Below are 7,607 nucleotides of genomic sequence, written 5' to 3'. Positions count from 1 at the left end.
CTTATGTAGTGGAATAATTTTCCCCTGTTTCCACTCAATTGGGACTTTGCCAGAACTGAGGCTTAAATTAAACAGCCAAGTTAGAGGAGGTGCTAATTCTCTTGTGCATTCCCTTAAAACATGGGCCCATGTGCCATCTAACCTAATGGCAGTGTTGGCATTAAGGTTCTATAATATACTAAGCACCTCAAATTCTTCGTCCGGCACTGCAGTATCACAATCCAGATACACTGTTGCAAAATGATCACTAAGCAACTCAACTATTTGATTAGTTTCTGTAATTTCCTTACCCTTAACATTTTTTAAAGTCATCCTTCCAAAATTATTCCTCCTTTTACTTGCCACATAGCGAAAGAACTCCTTAGGATTTGTTTTGGACTCATCAGCTAGCTTCCTATCATAATTAGCTTTGGCATTCCTTACTATGCAGGTTGCCCTTCTTGCCTGTATCTTGTACTGCTCATGGGAATGCTCATCTTTTTCTTTATACTTATACCACAACTTTCTCTTTATCTGCAACTCTCGCTTAATAAATGGATTTTAATTTTTTTTTTGCAATTTTATATAATGCGGAATGTGAAAACATATTCGGTCCCTTGCGATTCCGCTTTGAACAAGTTTTGCTGTATTTGTAATACGTTACTTTAAGTAACGTATGCTAATTAGTGAAGTAATAATGCTTATAATTATTGTTATTAAAAGTAGAGGATGTCTTATTATTTATTAAAGTAAAATTTTGAAAACAGTGCATTTTTGGAAGTTCCAAATACATTGCTTTAAGTAATGTATGCTAATTAGTGAAATAATAATAATTATTATTAAAACGCGTGACATTCCTTGCTCTATACTTACGCATTCGATACGAAGTTACTCTCACACCAGAGAACCAGATTAAAAATAATCACACTTTTTAAAAATAAAGATTTATTTAGATTATGTCGTCTGCTATAAATCACTGTATTTCAGCATCGGTGTTCCTTGGTTACGGGCAAAAAAAAAAGTTATTTAGCATTAAAGGTAAGTTAATAGAATGTAATTTCATGAATATATATTCAGCAGTTTTCATTACAAAACAGCAATTCGACATTTCACTGAAGGGAAATGTCGAAGTGCCAGTCGTAGGCATTTCAGTACTTTATTAAAGAGAGCTATATAAGTTCGCTTTTGAAACTTTTTAGTTTCAGTATACTTGACTATGAAAAAAGGGAAGATGGCATTTAATATCCTTTTATAGAATAGTTTTAATACGCCAGTCTAGGTTTTGCGTTCTTTCTGCAGTGATTACACTAACGCATCAAATCACTTATCATAAAATCTCGCATACCCATGTCTAATTTAATCCAAATTAAAATGGAAATTTTTGTGTATAATACGCATGCAATGGCACAGTTAATAACGAGAGTTTCAAATATAATTTTAATGAATTAGATCTTTATATTGGCGATTAATGTTATCAAATAATCATTAAAAAAATGTTTTAATGGGCGAAATGCATTGCCAGGGATAGTCTTGAATGAGTTAAGGAGAGGGTTTGATAGGTATTATGTGAATAATGTGTGTCAGTATGGCGTCTCCTGCGATGAGTCTTACTCCATGGAGATACCTGTATGATGATGATATAAAATAATAATAATAATCGCTAGAAAATTCTGCAAAGTCATTTTCATCGTCACTACGGCTAGAAAAATTTTCTTCATTGTAATACTTTGAACTGTTTTGTTCCCACAATAGATTTTTGCAAGTTGAACAGCTTAAAGTTTTATTTCTGTGCATGAGACACCGATGCGTAGTTACCTCCTATCTAATACCCATTTCATCAAATCTTCAGCTAAAAAAAAAACTTGGTGGGAGGGGACAGCCAACTCGGGATCTGCCTTTTTGTTCTGAGTCCTCTCTTTTCTTTCTCCGAAGTCAAATGTTGCCTCGTTAATGCCGCTAAATGTCCCCCCCCCCCAGTTGCTGTGAGTAGGTTTCATACCTGGATGTGGTATTAACACTGCCATCGCAAGGTCATTTTTATTAAAATTAAAATAACACGATATGTCAAGCATATTCCTTGATAAAATCTTTATAGCTAGTTATCAACCACCACGCTGAACGATTTATAACTGATCATACTCCGGCGCAGTATTTAAGAGGGATGCGATACGATTATGGGCTGATTGATTTGATTCCACGTATCTAACCGTAAGTATACACGTGTATAATGTATTTTACTTAATTAAAAAACTTTGTAACTGAGCTAAAATGGTGTAAATTGTACTTATTATATGCAAGATTTTACGGTGTATAAATACAGCTTTCTAACACAGCACTGCTATGGTATCGAGAATAGGGTTTTTACTCTCTAGGATTTCTACATGACGGCTGAGGAGAATCAAACAATTCGAAACAATTGATTAAGATTTCAATGTCAAGTCATTGAAATCTTAATCAATCGCACTCAGGATTTAATCCTGGAGGGAGTCGAGCACTCATGATTTAATCTTGGGGGGGGGGGGCGAGTTGAGTAGACGATTTGAGAATACACACTGCGCATTGCATACGATCTATGACTGAGCATCTGCAGTGATCGTCAATACATGATACCAGCGATCTCCTCTGGTCCAGCTCAGACAAACGAAGTAGCGCTCTGGTCCGACCGAGCACTGCTTCGTTCGCCTTGCGTTTACAGCGGCAGTGATTCCCCAGAGCTATAGGGTAATCCCACCGTATGTGACCGCTAATTCATAAGTAGAAATAGAAGACACGACACGACACAACATAAATAAAAAAATGAATTTTAGTTAGGAAAAGATTTTTTAAAATTTTTCTAGTGTTTTCTTTCCTTTTTCTTTTGGGGGGCCAGGGCCCCTTGGTCCCCTCTATGGGTGCGCCACTGATCGCACTAATAAAAGGTGAATATATACCCACTCTTGAGGCAAAATTTGGTGTTGTCGTTTTTAGCTAGTTCAATGCTAAGGAAACTCCGATGTCCACGGTTGTGCTTTCATAAAGGACACTGTCAACTGGGCGACGGAATAAAAGATCAAATATGTAATTATATTCTGTTGATCTATTACCAGGTAAAAATGAGTTTAAACATAAAATTTGAAAAATCTCGCTTATAATTAAGTTGTCCGTCACCCAGTTATCGTGTACCCTTTCATAAACTTTGATCAATCTCAAAGCTTTTTATCATTTCAGTATTTTAGTATATTTGACTGAAAAATATATTTAATATTGTTTTATAGAATAGTTATTTCTCTATATTGTCTACTGCGACAATACAGTCCGCTGTTAATTTTGGTCTCCACGGTTATCATGCCGGTTTAATCTCTTCTCTTATATACAAATTTAATGAGTGCACGGTGGCATTCCTCCTCCACCCTTTTCTTGTCTATCTCTTCTGACATAATTCTCCTCAGTTACTTCATCAAAAACATCTCATTGTTGTGTAAAGTTTCAGCAAGGTTTACAATATGCAGCTTACTGTTTCCAGTTACTTATTTGAACGATAATAGCTTATTTATTAAACTTCGCTTGTAAGCGTATAGAAATGTTATATCCAAGTCAGCCTGTAGTGTTGTGATTGCTGTTCACCCAGATATATTCTCTTCCGATTGTAATGATTTCTCGTCAACACGTTACAGTCGTCATTACTTTATCCATTGAAATAGATCCGTCAGCAATGAGACGTCCATCATCTCTCTCTATATATATAAAAAAAGTAAACCCACATTCAAGTTCAAAATACATTGTACTCAGAATTCCAGAGGCGAATTCTCCATGCTTGCTGCGCAAGCTCATTAATTGAGAAAGAAGTAATATTTATTTGTTAATAATTACATGCATTTATAAGCATTCCATTTAGGCTTTTATTTTTGTAGACAGAAGACGTCTTAAGCTTTCATGGCAATAATTGAGCTTTGCGTTGTGTATCGAAGGCCGATGCTTGCTCGTGTAGTCAAAGCTACCCTGGCTTGCTCGGTTGTAGGAGCTTCCAGGTCCTCGCTGCAGCACTGTGATTTCATGCGCGCGCGTAGCCATTTCCTCTCCCTTCACGTCGTCTTAAACACACGCCATACGTATTCAAAGTAGTTCTAGCCAGTGAGCTTCAGCAAGCCTTTACAAGTGTGCATGTTGCTTGGAAAAATTAAGTTACAACCAACTTTTTATGACGATGTTATTGACCAGTTCACAAAGAAAAACCGTAGGATAGAATTTGTATTCAAGTAGGTCAGCTAAATTGAAAAAGATAGAATATCATTTGTAAAATAAATGTTGTATTTTTATGATTAAATGTACATAAATTTCTAAATATATAGTTTTAAATGGTGAGTAATTCATTATTCCGCTAATCAGACTTCAGTCACATCTCTCACTCACTGAATGATAACAAGAGCAAGTGTGAATTTCAAGACCAGCATTTTCCCCTGTAGAATTCAGTTTGTTGTCATCAGTTCTAAGCATAATATTAATAAAATGTACTTTATTTTCTCTTGACTTTGGAACTCCAGTACAGCGCCTCCAGAACGCACTCGCAAGAACAACCCAACATTTTTTCTTCGTTTAGAAAGACGAAGATTTGAATAATTAGAACATGTGTCCTTTTGAAAGAATAGAACAAGAGGAACCTTTTTAAGAGCTTTTCAGCGTGTAAGTTAGCAGGCCTCATTTGGGGTTTTATCATCACCATCATATTATTATTAGTAATAGCAGGATTTAGTCTGTTTCATGAAACTCCATATCACTATTTCGTGTAAAATATAACAATTGTTTCCACAGCACCAGAGTAGATTTGATTCTGGTTGCGGAATAGATGAACTTTGAGTAATCTTTAGCACTTGGGGGTGGGGGTGGGGGAGTTCTCCCAGAAAGTCATATTTTAACCTGCATCTCAACATCGACCATAGAATGTACGCAGTTACAGAAAACAATACGAGTGTATGTTAGGGTTGGGTTTAGGGCCACGTGTTCACTATCAGTCAAGTTTTGAAGGGTACCCATCTTGTCTTCAAAAAACGTTTGTCGAGGCTGAAGGATTTATTATTAGTAGTGGTAGTAATAGCATCTCCCCCCCCCCCTGCGCATGCACACACACACACACACACACCAGAGGTTGAAGAGTTTATGCCTCGTGTTGGCGAAAGAAGGACGCTTGTTATTTGATAGGGGAAGACCAGAAGTTGGTTCGATAAGTTTGAAGCTGTACAGTAAATGGATGTTGAACCAGCGACTGCTCGCCTCTTACATACTGAAAAAAAAAAAAAACGTACTCTGCATACCCTACAGACCTAATGCAATGCACTATGTCGGCTCAGAATTTCAGTGACACGTTATAACATTCTTAAGTATAGTGTGTTTGTGTGTTTTCCATTATTAATGCAGTGATGTATATCTGAACTATTTCCAATTCAATTTAGCAACAGAACCGATAAACAATACTTAATCAGATAAGCTTAACAACTTATCTGGTTAAGTATTAACAACTTATCTTAACAACTAATATATGGTGGGGAAAGATTTATGGATAACCAATATTGTAAATCTAGCATTGCAAATATGTACTGTAGATACAGTTTTATATAAGCAACATAAAATCATTACAGGAGTCAAACGTAACATTAGCATTTTATCGAAATTTTCAATGTACACATATATGCAGTATTACAATGTAGATAACTTATGCACTTGTATGAATATATTGTATGTATGCAAGTATATAATGTAAATAGCATGTATGATAATAAACTTTGAATGATTGGAAAAAACTATTACTATATTAGGTGCACTCCACAAAATGTGTAAGTAAATTCCTATAAGATCCATATTGTCCGTACATCCGTATGCAAGTTATTATGGAAACTCCGTTCAGAGAGATTTTACTGGCTTGACGTAGTTTACTCAGATTTAGTGTTTAGAATCCTTAAAAAATTGTTCAGAAAAATCTTCTGACTGAAAATTTCCAATTTTCACTCAAAAGATTTTTAGGAATACAGAGGAACAACTAATGTGTCGGAACTGTGTATTGTCACGATTCTGTTCTCACTCATGTGTAATTTAATAATCTGGATTCAGTATAAGAAGATATGTGGTCCACTGGCTACAATCGGCTAATTTGTATTTAAATTTTTCGAAAAAGTTTCGAATTTAAATATTTCTTCGCTGGAATTTAATGAAATTTGGCAGTTGAAATTTCTAGTAACATTTTTCAATTTTGGTTTCATTTGGACCATTTGTTTAAAAAAAAAATTAAGGATGACAAAATTTTAGTCTAGAGTACAAAATCAGTGGAAATATCTTGGAAGAGTTAGAGGAGATGAGAGATTTGGGAGTGGTTGTAGACGAGGAACTAAAATTTCGGGGACATGTTGCTAAAATTGTGAGGACAGCACTGGGGATGATGCAGAGGGCACAGACTTGTAGAAGTAACGATATTATGATTCCCTTGTATAAGGCTTTGATCAGGCCACATATGGATTGCTGTGCACAGATTTGGTCACCTGGTTTTCAAAAAAATGAAGATGTATTGGAAAAGGTCAGAGACGATTGACTAAGATGGTTTCTGATGAAATGTTGAGTATGAAGACAGATTGAGAAAATGCAGTTTGCAGAAGTGGATAGGAGGAGAGGAGATATGATCGAGACATATAAGCTGTTAAGAGGTTATTACCAGATTAATGTTGGGAAAGTTTTGCATAGAATGGGTGAAGATAGAGAACAATAGGTCATCTCTGGAAGCTGTATTAAGAGAGTGTGAGAAGTAGGTTTTTGCATAGAGAGTGGTGAGTGATTTGAATGCATTGCCCAAGAATGTGGTGAGCGCAGAGACAGTGGACATATTTAAGGCATGGTATGATAAACTCTGTGTGTAAGAGTGGGACCTCCCGCAACGAGTCTTTTGACTCCATGAAAGTTTAGTGTAATGTAAAATGTAACGAATTAATTATTAAAACCTCGGTGAACATTTAATTATGTTGTCTGCGTCTTAGGTAATGTCGAGTAATTTTAACAATAATATAACTGTTTTTCAATGAATTATGAAAATAAGTAAACTTAAAGGTAAGATGAGATGAGACTGCACGATATAAATACTGAACGCAGAATGATCAAATAATTTACTAATCTTATTCTAGCTTTTCTTACTCTGATAACTACGGTTATCCAAAGTACCCAGACCTCGGTTATTTTATTTTTTAATTTTTATATATATATTTTTATGTGGCGTCATATGTGATGAGCATAAAAGTCGCTTATTATATAGTACAAAGCACAATAAGATATGCGAAAGGTTTCGCATTTGATTCCAATATACTAAAAGTAATCATATACGGCCAAGTCATTATAGATACGTCATTATTGTAACGTAATATTTCTGATAGGATAGATGTTGTTTCTGGGAATGCAATGACTAGTAAGCATTGTCTGTCGTCACTGTATGAAATATCCCACGCTTTTTCTGCGTGGGATATTTCATACAGTGAAGGTAATTGCATTTCAAAGAAGTAGACGATGCTAGCAGCAGTGTAGGTTTTTTCCCCCTTCAGCCCTTTGGTCATGGTCATTCTGCGTCAGTTCTCGTTGTCCTTGAACAATGTAATCATTGGACTTAACTACTTCAGAGA

Source organism: Typopeltis vanoorti, chromosome 8 (genome assembly GCF_054136105.1).
Source record: "Typopeltis vanoorti isolate ZY-2024b chromosome 8, IOZ_Tvanoo_1.0, whole genome shotgun sequence".
Lineage (NCBI taxonomy): Eukaryota > Metazoa > Arthropoda > Arachnida > Uropygi > Thelyphonidae > Typopeltis > Typopeltis vanoorti.
This window is presented reverse-complemented; position numbering follows the sequence as displayed.